Here is a 13,973-nt window from a genome sequence, read left to right as displayed (position 1 = left end):
AAAGGACCTGGATTGGTTTGCTACTAGGGCTACACCAGGTTTTAGCCATTCAGCATATCCAGTATCAAGAAAATCAGGAAGATTTAAGAAAGGGCTAATGGATCCTAATTTCAGTACTGTTCATCTTCCTACAGAAAATACTAAACCATTCTCGGGTCTTTCTGGTTGTTTTTTAAACTATGAGGTAGATCGTTGAGGAGTTACATATGCTTTGTAACCTGTTTGCTTCTAATCTAAGGGGTTAGTTTTCAAGTTTTATAGTTGTAAGAGTGAAAAGGGCCTTAAATTTTTCAATTAGTATAGTTTTCACAATTTTAATGTTTTATATGGAAGAGCAGGTTGAGCTGTAGTACTCAGCAGTATTTTTTGATAGTTTTCCAGGACATTCCCACCTCTCCCACATCCAAAGGTAACAGGCAATGAGTGTCTAGCAGCAGTTAGACACTGAAAATGAAAACTGTCCAAACTCAAGATTTGCTAGTGATTAGCAAACCCTGTATTCTACTCCCAGGAGGAACTACAAAGACAGTCCAAGTTAAAACTCAGTCCTGATGACTGTTTTTCCTCCTGGTTAGATGGTCCTTAAGATACAGAATACTAGCAAGCATTTGACTTCATGTCATGACATCTTCTAGTTTACATCTGTAGGTCTCAGTCCTGCAGTTCTGCACGCCTGAACATGGACCCTCAGATAAGCTCAGCCTCCTGCTATTTGCAGGACTAGTGCCAAATTATTTAAACCATGCTGAGAGAAACTCACACATGTTTAGGAACGGTATTGCTACTACTCAGATTGAACTCAGTAGTTTACAGAGTAACTCATCTTAAAACTGGAGCAAGATGCAAAATGAACATAAATCCTGCTTCCATTGCAGTGAGTGAATGATTGTATTTTTTACAGTAGATGGAGAAATGATTGATCCATTTCCTTTTAAGGTTTGTTTAGTAAACAAGTAGAATTGGAGCAAGCACTATACTTCCCTTATGATTTGCCCCCATTTACCTGTTAAGCTAGCCTTGAAGGTTGAGACTCTGTCTGCAGGTTCTCTTTCAGTCAGAAAACATGAAATACAGCATCAGTGATTCGTTCACTGTATTTTCAGTTATGGCTTTAACTCAGCTTTGTCCTCTAACTCTTGGCTTTTCTGTGTTGTAACAAGCGTAATACAAGTTTGCATGCCATACCTAACCGAACAAAAGGGAACCAGGAAGACCTGGTTTATTTTTTTCAGGTTAGTAGCAGATATGAATCATAGAATCATAGAATCATCCAGGTTGGAAGAGACCCCTGGGATCATCGAGTCCAACCATCTACCCTATACTACAAAGTTCTTCCCTATATCATATCCCCCAACACCACATCTAAACGTCTCTTAAACACATCCAGGGATGGTGACTCAACCATCAGTGCTGACAGTGCTTGGGCTGTCAATAAAAAAACCCAAGCCCTTTCTTTGTCTATTAGTAATAGCACAGTAGTCACTAGACTGATAGCTCCTTGACCAGAAATAAATAAAACAATAAATGTAACTTAGAGCTTTTCACTCCCCTTCTGAAGACTTTTATTAAACTTGTAATTCACACACTTAGCTATGTAATTCAAGTATTAGGAAGACAAGCCTGTTGGTTTAATTCCATTAATCCTATTGAAACCAAAACGATACCTGGGTGAAGAGAGTGAGTAGCAATAAACCTGAGATTTGTGGGCAAAAACCTCAGTTTCAAATCTTAGGTTACAAACGTGCACTGATGTACGTCAAGTGAATAATTCAGTAGTGCACGATCAGAGTTCCCAACATAAACATTTACCAAGAAACCTGTTTACTGGCAGTTGAACATTAACAAGACTATGGTGCAGTAATTGCTTTTAAGCAGATCTCCTTGGCTGACCATGTATTTGCATTAGTATTTATCATTTATTTTTGGCAGTACCCAAAGTGTGCAAAATATTACAAAAACACAGAGGGGGACATCGATCCCTGCCTTGTAACGCTTCGGAGTGGAATGCAGAGGCAAATACTGAAATGAAATTGTCAGCAGAATGTGGTTTCCAGGAGCGTGGGCATTGTTATCTTTTATATTGACTTTGATTTAAGCTAATTTTATCTCTAGTTACTCATTCTGTCCATCATCATGGATGGAACTTGTACAAATATTTATAATTATGCAAATATAATACCAAATAACTGTCACCCCAGAAACCTGCTAAAATTTGCTTTGCAAAAAAAAAAAAAAAAATTTAAACACTTAATAACAGAGGAAAAGTCCTAATGATTTTATCACTATACTGCAAAGCAGGTCACTTTTTGGGGAGAAAAACTACAAAACTAAGTGAAGCCCAGATAGATTTCTATGAACTTCATGAAAAGTGGAGCTCTCGCTCAGTTTTATCTTTGCCTTTAAAAAAGATCGTATTTATTTGAAGAATAGAGCTGATAGTCACATGCAATATACATGCATTATTGCAGTAGTACATTACATTATGTATACACTCAAACAGCAGCACCCGTAAGTAACATTAAAGCCTTTCCTTGATTTGCCCCAGTATATATTGTCCCACCAGAATTTCCACGTCCATTATTTAATCTCATAGTCCCAGCCAGTTGACCATTTGAATGTCTTTTGCCATCTCATGCCAGTCCTGAGGCACCTGGGAGGTAATAACATTATTAGTTTCTCTTCATAGGATTGTTTTACTCAGTGTTATAATGTGAGCTTCTTTAAATCAAGATGAATTTATATATTATTTCATTAATAGAAATTGTTTATCTTTACCCATCCTGCTTCCAAAACATTTGTATATTAACAGACCACTGAAGTTTATCCTGTTGCATTATTTTGTGTAAGCAGTGTGCTGGAGAAAAATGAAGTGAGAACAATACATTTCTTTGTGAAACTAAAAAATAAAGTTACTCTCCTTTTGGTATCTTCCAGCCTTGGAGAGTGCTCAGTTTAACCCCTGTCAGTCATTCTCTGTGGAGACCTCAGAGAAACAAACCAGGTTACGGGCAGAGCGTGCAACCAGTAAACAGGGAAAATCCAAGGAAATGGGAGCAAATTCTATACTCTTTTGTGAAGAGGTGGTTCTCGCATGACTCGCTTTGCCCCAGTAGCTGATAATGACCATGTAGCTTGTATTCCCACCCTTGTGGTACAAGAAGTGAGGCAATTAAAGAGCAAAAGATCCAAGGACATGACTAGTTCTTTGGGGGAATTGAAAGGAAATGATTCCCAAAGTTTAGGCTAATCACCCTAACCCACTTAATTATCATTTCTCAAATAGTATTAGGTTGTTTCATGGACTGAAAGGCATTCTAGATTTACAAATTTGGCAATAAAAGATGCCCCATTGTTAACCCATGTAGATTAATAGCTACATTTTATTACAGTTGTATGAAGTATAGTGACTTCAGAGTCACAGAGCAGAGTCCTTTATAATTGGGCTGTTCTCAGATTTGACAATTTTTTTACATGCTATAAGAAGAGATTCATAGATCTGGGGAAATACTGTCTCAGTTTTATTTTTGTAGTATCTTTTGGTGCTGATCATCCCAGTGAAATTTCAGTTACAGAACCAGCCTCCTGGGTATCTTAGTTTTTACTGGTTGGATAATGTTAGATTTCTTTTAACTCTATTGAATTGGGTTATAGAGGCATTCGAAGCAGCAAAAATTCTCAGATGAAAGCATTTAATTGCAATTCCCACTGCATACTTTAGAAAAAAACCCCAACCTATTCCACAACTAGACGTTCTGATTTCCAGTACAAGTTTAGCCCTCCGCGTCTTTTTTATCATTTCATTTCAGTTTACTTGGAAAAGAGCAAGGTTACAAAATCAAAACAAACAAACCAACCCAAATGTATATTTGCTGTCCGTGGGACTGTTGCCGGAGGTTAGATAAAATAGCCAGCATACTCTCCTATCCTGATCTTCAATAGCATTGTTTTAATATGACTGAAAAATGTTCAAGTGCACTTTAAAAATAATTCTTTGAAGTACAAAAGGGTCGTGATTTTTTTCTATGTCTTTTCTTAAGAAGGATTTCTATTACTTGAATACTGATAAAGAGTTACCTGTATTATATTCATAACTTTAGGTGTCACTGAAGACAAACCGTGTCAACAATTGCCTTGTTTCTCCATATGAGTCAGTGAAAAACAAGTGAAAAGAGTAACTTCACAAGGGTAAGTCAAGTGAAGCCTGAGTAACAGTCAGGGAAGATTTTCTATGTAGTCTGATTAAATATGGTAGGTTTAATCAAATACTTACTCAGTTCAAAGAAAATAGTTTCCTTCCCAAAGGCAAAATAATACATTATGGGTTTTCCTGTTTGCTTTCCGCACAACAGAAATTTGACGGTTGTCTATACTGAACAAGAGCGGACTGCTAAACTAGTTAAGTGTATGGTAACAGAACAGTTTTTAAAGCTGTACTTAGAATCTGTTCCTTCCATTGTGAGGTAAAAGTGTGTCTCTCTCCTCCAGGACACCATTTGAAAAACTTTAGAAGGCCAGGTGCAATCCAAAATCATAAATTAATAAAAATGTATTGAGGCGCTCTTTATCGTTGAAAAAAGTTACTTTCCACGTTTCTTTTGCAAGATTACTTCAATGGAGTTATTTCCAATTCGATTATACAACTGAATTGCTGGCAGTGATTTCTACTTACTTTCAGCCTCAAATATAACAGAAAACTGAGGATTGATCTTCCTATCACAAAGCACTGAAGGGCCACCAGATAGACTGTAGCCAGCAGGTTTTTGCACATGTATAGCTATCAATCTCCTGCTCCCCTGACAGTTATTTAATATCTGTAATATGTGTATATAGTACACTGGACTCTGAAATCAATCAAGTACAGCTTTGCCATCGTTCATCTGAGTAGGTAGTGTAGGTCAGGGTGAGGTATTAGTTAGGTACAGCAGCTTCACAAAGCTGCTTCTGTTTAAGCCACTTCTGTCTAAGACTTAGCTAGCTCATTCAAAATTTGCTATTACAGCTAAATTACAAATATTTTCTTTTCCTTTAATCATAAACATAACATCAAAAAAAAATCCTAGATGTGTATCTTTTAATTTTAAAGCCTAGACTAGGATACTAAGAACAGCAGTCACCTGTTTTAAGCCTTCATTAGAACATACACCTCATCTTTGACTACTCTGTAGAAGTCTAAACCTTAATTGCCCCATAAACTCACTCAGTACACACTATTCAGATGTAACAGCGAGCTGAAAGGATCTATGTTTCTCTAAATTTTAGTTCAGAGGAAGTACCTTACATATGACCACAATTGTGGCAACCTAGCAGTTATGATTTCTAATTGTTCAATCAATACAAAAAAACCTTATGACGCAAAGATTATCTTCTCAAGATAAAAGCAGAAGAAAACATTAAACTTAGAAATTGTCTTTTTAAGGCACCTAACCAACACAATCTGTATACTTCCAAAAGCCAATGTCTTTTCAGTAACCGCTAAGTAGCAGCCTATTACACTGCACTGTGCTGTAGAACACGTGATGATCAACCCCTCCTTTTTTTCTGCATTAAATTCTATGAGCAATATAAACTCATATGAAGATGCGAGGGAGTGATTTTGGGTATCTAAACTATTGCCTGTGAAAACAAGGGTATGAAAGATTGTCCTTTGAACACGGCATGCAAACTTGTCTTGACAATTTGAAGGTACTTTTAAAAAAAGCAAGCTAAGAGCTGAATTTTCAGAGATGTTAAAGCTGCAGACAGATGCCTGCCAATGTCTTCAAAAGCATCCAGTTACCATTGCAAAAAAAGCACAAAACTTGTATGGAACTGGTTTTGCACTAAAGGGAATTAGTTATCAGAAAAAAAAACACCCACAGATTAATGTGAAAGCCAGAGAATCCTGATTATTCTGTATTTTTCATGTTCGTTCCCTATTTCAATGCTGTGCATGAGTAAGCCTTTTTCCCTTTATGAATGGTATTAAAATAGATTATTCTAAGTGTGAAAAGTACTTTGATACTTGACAAAATAAAATGCTATATACATTTTCTTAAGAAAGTAATAATATTGATAAGGAGAATAACTTTGCTAATACAGTTTGGTGGTATAATATAAGGTATTCGCCAGATAGAGCCAAGTGTTGGAATGGTGCTACTACACACACCATTTCAAAACCAGGGGAAAAAAACAGATGAGATAAGACACTATCCTGCTTGCTAGGCATAAAGGAGATGATAGAGACATATATCGAGCAGAAGGTGAATTTAGTTATTTTAACAGTTTTTAAAGATTTCTATTTTATAAGTCTGTAAGGAGAAATACTAAGACTTTTGATAGTCAGATATGCTCAGCGCCGTCAACCAGCTTTTCCCTCTTTTGTGCCTCACTCACGGAGACCTGACAGACACAAACCCCACAACTCCATAGAACATTCGAGTGAGTCTGGCTCACACACCTGCTGGGGAGAAAATAAACATCTCTAATTCATATTGAATTCATTCACTGCATTCCAAAATTATTTGAGGGGTTTGGATGATAACAGTGTTAAAATTATTCTGCATTTTCTAGGACAAATCTGTTGCTGTTTTTCAAGGTTTCTTCCAGAGATGCAGGCTGTACATTTCTAATCATCAGTAACTACTTAGCTTTTAAACTTTCTTATCACAATACTGACTAGATCATTCGGAATATGAGGAGACAAGGGAGCAAGCTTGCATACTACAGTAATTTTTTATACTTTACCTTCATCTATTTATGAATTTATTATGAAAAATATTTTTAAACATATGAAACCTGCTTTTTGTTGTGAATTTTAGCAAAGTAGTGGATACATTGTACTGTGTATCATTAAAAAGGTTTAATTAAAGTAAACATTTGGCAATTAATATATTTTGTTGTTCTTTTATGGCTGTAACTCGCTGTGGTTTATTATCAGAAACAAAATCAAGTTTTAAGAAATTATTCTACAGTGCTGTATGATCTTCTACTTTTACACAAGATATGATCTAATGCACTCTGTATTAAACAAACACTGAACTCCTCCTCTTACCCTACAGCTGCCCATCACTTACATGACTGTGTGCACATTACATTGTATTCAGTTAGTAAACTCTCCAACATAACTGGCCAGATTAAGAATGAAAAGCAGTCTTCAATGTTGGAGAAGCGCAAATAACTTTTTCAGTTCCTATAATTACATGTAAACGATGTAACTATGACTGTACCTTCCCAAGGGAACATTTAGATCCTGGATTTTATTTAATTGCTGTAAATTAAACAAAGCAACGCTCCTTTCTCTTTGCTTGGCCCTTTAATTCTAATGTCAGTAGATGAGCTAAGCAGGTTTTTAAAACCTGTGGTTTTGATCCACAGGAGCCAAATACCGAGTTACTTGGTTCTGTATTCAGTCTACTACTTCAGTAACAGCCTCAGATACCAACACAGCAATTAGTACTTTTCAATGGATGCAGTCCTGAGTGATGTGCCCTGGGAAATCCTGCTTTAGGAGGGGAGTTGGACTAGATGATCTGAATTTCACTGAATTTCACTGAATTTTTTTTTAGAGTTGGAAGGGACCGTATAGATCATCTAGTCCAACTCCCCTGAAGCAGGATTGCTTAGAGAATGCTACTCAGGGCTGCATCCAGGCGGGTCTTGAAAATCTCCAAAGAAGGGGATTCCACAACCTCCCTGGGCAGCCTGTTCCAGGGCTCTGTCACCCTCACCGGGAAGAAATTCTTTCTCATATTCGAGTGGAACCTCCTATATTCCAGCTTGTGCCCGTTGCCCCTCGTCCTCTCACTGGCAACCACTGAAAAGAGTCTGGCTCCCTCCTCCTTCAACCCACCCTTGAGATACTTATAGGCATTAATAAGGTCTCCCCTCAGCCTTCTCTTCTCCAGGCTAAAGAGTCCCAGCTCTCTCGGCCTTTCTTCATAAGGGAGATGCTCCAATCCTTGAATCATCTTTGTTGCCCTTCGCTGGACTCTTTCCAGTAGTTCCCTATCCCTCTTGAATTGGGGAGCCCAGAACTGGATGCAGTATTCCAGTTGTGGCCTCACCAGTGCAGAGTAGAGGGGGAGAATGACTTCCCTCGACCTACTAGCCACACTCTTCCCTATGCAGCCCAGGATTCCTTTGGCCTTCCTGGCCACAAGAGCACACTGCTTGCTCATTGTCATTTTGCTGTCTACCAGGACTCCCAGATCTTTCTCTTCGGAGCTTGGCTCCAGCAGGTCCACGCCTAACCTGTATTGGTGCCTGCCTCTCTAGAGGTCCCTTCCAACTCGGACAATTCCCTGATTCTATGAATGAAACGGCCATGCTCTACAGCTGGTTCCTTAGAGTTGTGAGTACAGCTGAACACATTAGTTAATTTCCTGATAATAACACATTGTTTACTACTGAAACGTTCTGGATGTAACTGTACGTGTCACTGGTGTGCACAGTGCTGTGGAGAATCAGTGTAAGAGAGAAACAATGCAAGTGTCATGCTTAACATGTACCTACTCTTTGTAGGCAGACCTTTATTTTTTTTAATGTACTTCACATGTTCTGCACATCTACAGTACAGTTTCTCAATCTACATGCGGAAAAAGCTAATTTACTCCAAAAATACAAAGTCATGAATTCCAAGGCTGTGATATGAGACCAAATGTAACAGTTTATAAACAAAGCTAGGATTCATTTATGTAAATAATACCATTATTACAATACAGTCCTAGAATATAACATGTAGAACAGTTCTCTCTAAACTCTGTAAAACACATGGCCTTCAAAAGTAAGTCCGTGCTTTCACAGCACACACCAATAATGATGTAGTCATATGTCACCTTGTATGAACCTTGGAACCTGCCTGTCTTGCTGCTAATAAGGTCTCACAATATTTCCAGAACAGAAAGGATACACACCTGTGTTGATATAACTAACTAATTTCAGAGCTGCTTCCCAGGTCGTCTTCCAAAGCACTATTTGATCTGCAGAACACGCAACCCTGACTGACGAGGGAGCAAGACAGGCGGCCAGAATCTCCCCAGGACACACTTGTGGACCCTTGAAAACATGAACAGGCTAAACCAGTCATAAAAGGTTATGTGGAGGGAAAAAAATAAACAAACCCACACACTGAAAAAAACCCAAAACCCTGCTCTGTTCTCTGCTGCCTGACCAAATTAAAATACATATCATTAACAGGTCTCTTCTGGTAAGTGGAATTTATTGTGGAAAGCAACCATGACAACTGCTTAGTTGGCTTTATTGTAAGTGCATATGACAAACAGCTTAAAGGGACTTCTTAGCCACGTTTCTAGGAACTCTTTCTTCCTTGAATTCTCTAGGAGCGTGAAATGGTTTGGATACACAAGATGTACACATACCAACCTTTTTTTTTTTTCTTGTTAGTGAGGCAAACTGGCTTTCATTATGTAGCTTGCATCTGAAAAAAAATATCCTTTTCTTTAATAGTCTAAGTTCACTGAATATTTTTTTCCCCATGCACGGTCAGGAACTTAGCTGTTAAACTAGCAGAAAGCATATTCACATGTACGCTTCCATAAAACAAGACATGAAACTCGAGACCTACCGAAAATCCACTTTTTATTCTAAGAAATATTCTTACCTATACAGCAGGTGCTGCTTCTGCTGCAGAAAGAGGTCAATAGATAAACCTGCAGTAAACCTAGCTACGTGTTAAACTGTAACGCGTGTTTAGCATGATCTTGGATTCTGATACTGGATTCTGAGCTTGGCATACAAGACCAACAAAAGAAAAGAACTTTTAATTTAGACCAGCTGAGTCTCAGGTGGTCTTAATTACAAAAAGTAAACCCATCTTTACATTACACAAAGTAAACTAATCTGTGCTATTTTGAATATATACAAATTTCCTTTATTCACAGAAGTGACTACAGAAACACTCTTTTCTGAAACTTTCAACATGCAGGCTGTTTCAGTCAACATTGAAAACAGGGTATATTTTGTCACCCAAAAATTCACCCTCGTAAAGCCAAAAAATTTTAATACAGACTGTGTAAGATATGCAGCGATACCATACAATAAAGACTGTCAAGTCCCCATTTCTGTTCAAGTTACAAGCACACCACTGGGTTTTAAAGACACTCCTGTAACCCTGGCTTCCTGCCTATGACACCGAATAGATTTCTCCCTCTTTCAGCAGCTGCCTTCAGTGCGTTGTGTTATTCAGGTCACTATTTCAAAATAGCAAAAACTGGGGGGTAAACATATCTTTCCCAGCAGTTGGGAGGGTTTACAAGTGCACCAAACCGAGTTCATCTCTCAGACCCCTGGGCCACAACTTCTCAGTTGCTGACTGGAAAAAACTTACCAAGTGCTTTGCACTTGAAACCAAGCAAGGGTGTGAATGAGAGGCAGCTAAAATTATGAATGAACACTTTCACCTGCTATTTTTTCAGCATTTTGGTTTTCTGAGGGTCTGCCAAGCCCGTATTACCAGACTCCCACTTACCAAGCTGGAGTTCAGTCCATAGAGTTGGAGAAGCTGGAATGCCCTGAGCCCTGCAGAACCGCATGGGGCCATGGTTTTGCATTTCACTACTTCTACAATATGGGGGGGGAGGAAAAAAAAAAAGAGAAGAGAAAAGGAAGGGAAGGCGAGGCCAGGAGCTCTCCGGCATCTTTCCCGCCCAGCGCCGCGCCTCAGCCACGGCAAATAATCCCCTTCAAAATCTAGAGATGGTGGTGGAGAAGCTAACCCAGGCCATGTGTGAGAGCAGACATCTTTGCACCACAACAACTCGGCTCAAACCCGCGTACATTCTTCTGTATTCTTCCAGAATTTAACATATCGTGAACTTACATACCTCAACTCTGCCAAAGTGTGTGGTCCTGGCTAGGTACATCTGCATCACTGTTTCAGTTGGATCAAGGTGTCTCCTGATGGAGAGAGATCCTTTATGAGTCCTTCATAGTCCATAAAGAGTCCTTATAAAGTCCTTATTAAGTCCTTATTAAAGTCCTTATTAAGTCCTTAAGTCCTTATAAAGTCCTTAAAGTCTTTAAAGTCCATAAAGAGTCCATAATGGTTGGACTCAATGATCCCAAGGGTCTCTTCCAACCTGGATGATTCTATGATTCTATGATCACCTCCACTCGCTCTGCAGAGCAGTCACCAACCTCATCAGCTGGATTCCTGCTGGATGAATTCTAATGCACTCCAACAGAGGGCTAAAAATTATGTATCAGGCTTAAATACCACACTGACAGCAGCAAGAACATCTTCCAAGCTTAGTGAGAACTTTAGAGCATCTTTTTCAAAACTCTTACCGATAGTCGTCTGCCAATCCCACCGCATTGCAGAGACCGCTGAAATATTTTTAATTTCTCTAGGTGTGATTTGATTACACAATACCACAGCCTATCATCACGTTTGTGTTCCTGAAGAACAAAAGACATAGCAGCGTAAGTTGTTGCAGAAAAAAAATATAATGATCAAGCAGTTTATGGAAAGAAGTAAACTACTGATACCTAAGGCAGATTTTATGTAGTTTATAAATGGTTACACTGTAGAGAATCTTCTTTTAGAGAAGAAACGTAGCTATTTTAGCAACCATCCCAAATGGTTTCAAGGACTTAGTAAGGTAAGAAAGGATGTCTGTGGCCCTGAGAACGTGGTGACCCAAGACAGGGATGCAATAAATATGGACATTGCCTGACAAACAGGTGGTAGCAGAGAGATCATTAGTTTTAATGAGCAATTAAGCAGTTAGAATGTTTTGCAACATGAAAAGCGAGCCAAAGGACAGCTAAAGATGATGAAGACTGAGGAAGAAACGACCCTCACCCAAAATGAGGACCACCAGAAGGCACAACTACGCGTGCCCAAAAGCTTATTATAATATGTAAATGAATTCTTGGAAATATAGTGAATATGCTAATGTTTTCTTGGAATTACATTGAATACGTATACCTGTTGTGTATAAATTTAATTTGACAACAGAATTCGGTGTGCACAATAGGAGAAGCTATCCCCTGTGCACCCAGCGCCACAATAAAGAATGCCTGCTTTCTAAACTTGAAATGGAGCCTTAGAAAGATTTATCTGCCGCTTTGCGGTAACACTACTACAAAATACTGCAACAGATTATTGTGAATTACTCACATCTTTAAGACAATCTGCCCGGATATGATATTTTACTAAAAAATTCTGCAATTTTTTGTTTTGTGCTGATGCAGCTCCAGATTTAGTGGCAGCCTAGTCCACTACTGGGACGTGGTCGTACATTCATAGAAAGAATCATGTTAAAGGACAGGAGGAGAAGAGGAAATGGGCATAAACTTGAATATAAGAAGTTCCACCTCAACATGAGGAGGAACTTCTTTACTTTGAGGGTGGCAGAGCACTGGAAGAGGCTGCCCAGAGAGGTGGTGGAGTCCCCATCTCTGGAGACATTCAAAACCCACCTGGACAAGCTCCTGTGCAACCTGCTCTGGGTGGACCTGCTTTGGCAGTGGGGTTGGACTAGGTGATCTCCAGAGGTCCCTTCCAACCCTGTGTCCTTCTGTGAAAGGGAGCTCCAGCAGACTCACCAGGCAACATTCACACCCCCACAATGCAGACATAGCCTAAATGCTCTAAGACGGATATAGACTAAAAACCTGCCTTCCTTTCAGTTAAAAACGGTAACAGCCTGACAGTCAAATGGCATTTTTTTTCCTACATATGCATTACAAGTTTATGTTTCCATGAGGGACAAAGTTTAGAAAGTATATACACAATTCCTTCACGAACCTTTTCAAGTATTCATGCATATTTGGGGGGGGGGGGGGGGGGGGGGGGGGAAACAAAGAAACAAATTGAACATTTTCTGTTCCTCATCAACTTTCACTTTTTATTCCTTGCTTCACTGACAGCCTGGAACCGCTTCCGGTAATAGTTAAAAGACTATTTATAGTTAACTCTATAGTTAACTGTACAACATGCTTTGGTATTGAAACAACGCAACCTCAGTCACCCCAACATTTCACAAAACTACAATCTTCCCTTTGGCATACTTCACAATAGTTGGCATATTACAGGAAAGTGCTAAAGAAACAGGTATATATCTGTTTATTGTAACAATTTAAAAAGGCAAGAATGTGCTGCTGTAATACCTTCCCAGTGAAGAAACAGGAAATACACTGTTTAGGGCACTGTCCTTAAACTGGATCCAGCACGGTATGTTGAAAGCTACTTACGAAACACTGTGAGTGAGCACATCAACAGTCCTGACAGCAGAGAGGGGCTTTACGGTGCTTTGCAAATGGAGAAAACACAGCAACAACAAAAACCTGACTTCACAGCAGCAACGTTCTCTTCACGGCATGAGTTTTCAGATTTTGATTTCAGGATAATAAGCAGTGAAGAAGCTGGCCAGGAAGTCATTTCACTTTATGCCACCATCTGTCTTATCAGTGTTTTTAAGCTAGTTTTTTTCCTAGTTCTGCAAGAAGAAAAATGAAGACCCACAGATTTTCGTTTATACAATTTCTAATTTGAAGAAAAAACAACACAAACAAACCCAACTATAAAAACCTGACTGGCCCTCAAGGTGATGTTAAGTGACATCTGTGTGTAAGTTGACTTTGTCTTTAAGTACATAAGTACACTTAATTGTCTTCTGTTTTCCAAGATTATGTCACAAGTACATCATACACTGTGTTATAACAAATTAACACAAAAATAGTTTCAAAGGCATCTTTGGATGAAAACGTTTAAAAGTATTTTATAAAAACAACATAAATTACTTTTTTTTTTTTTTTTAAAATGAACAGCTATAAAATCCATGAACCCAACAACATATAACATTGACGTAAGGTGAAATATATTACACTCAAGGCCGGTTAATTACCACAATGGTATGAAAATTCAAGTAAAATACTAGGCACTTTTTGCCCAAACAGTAGTCACTCATTCAGTGGAAAAGTCCAACTGACAGAAACGCCTGAAACATAATTGCTAAAGCTTGCTAATCTAA

This window comes from Numenius arquata, chromosome 8 (genome assembly GCF_964106895.1).
Source record: "Numenius arquata chromosome 8, bNumArq3.hap1.1, whole genome shotgun sequence".
In the NCBI taxonomy this organism is placed as follows: domain Eukaryota; kingdom Metazoa; phylum Chordata; class Aves; order Charadriiformes; family Scolopacidae; genus Numenius; species Numenius arquata.
This window is presented reverse-complemented; position numbering follows the sequence as displayed.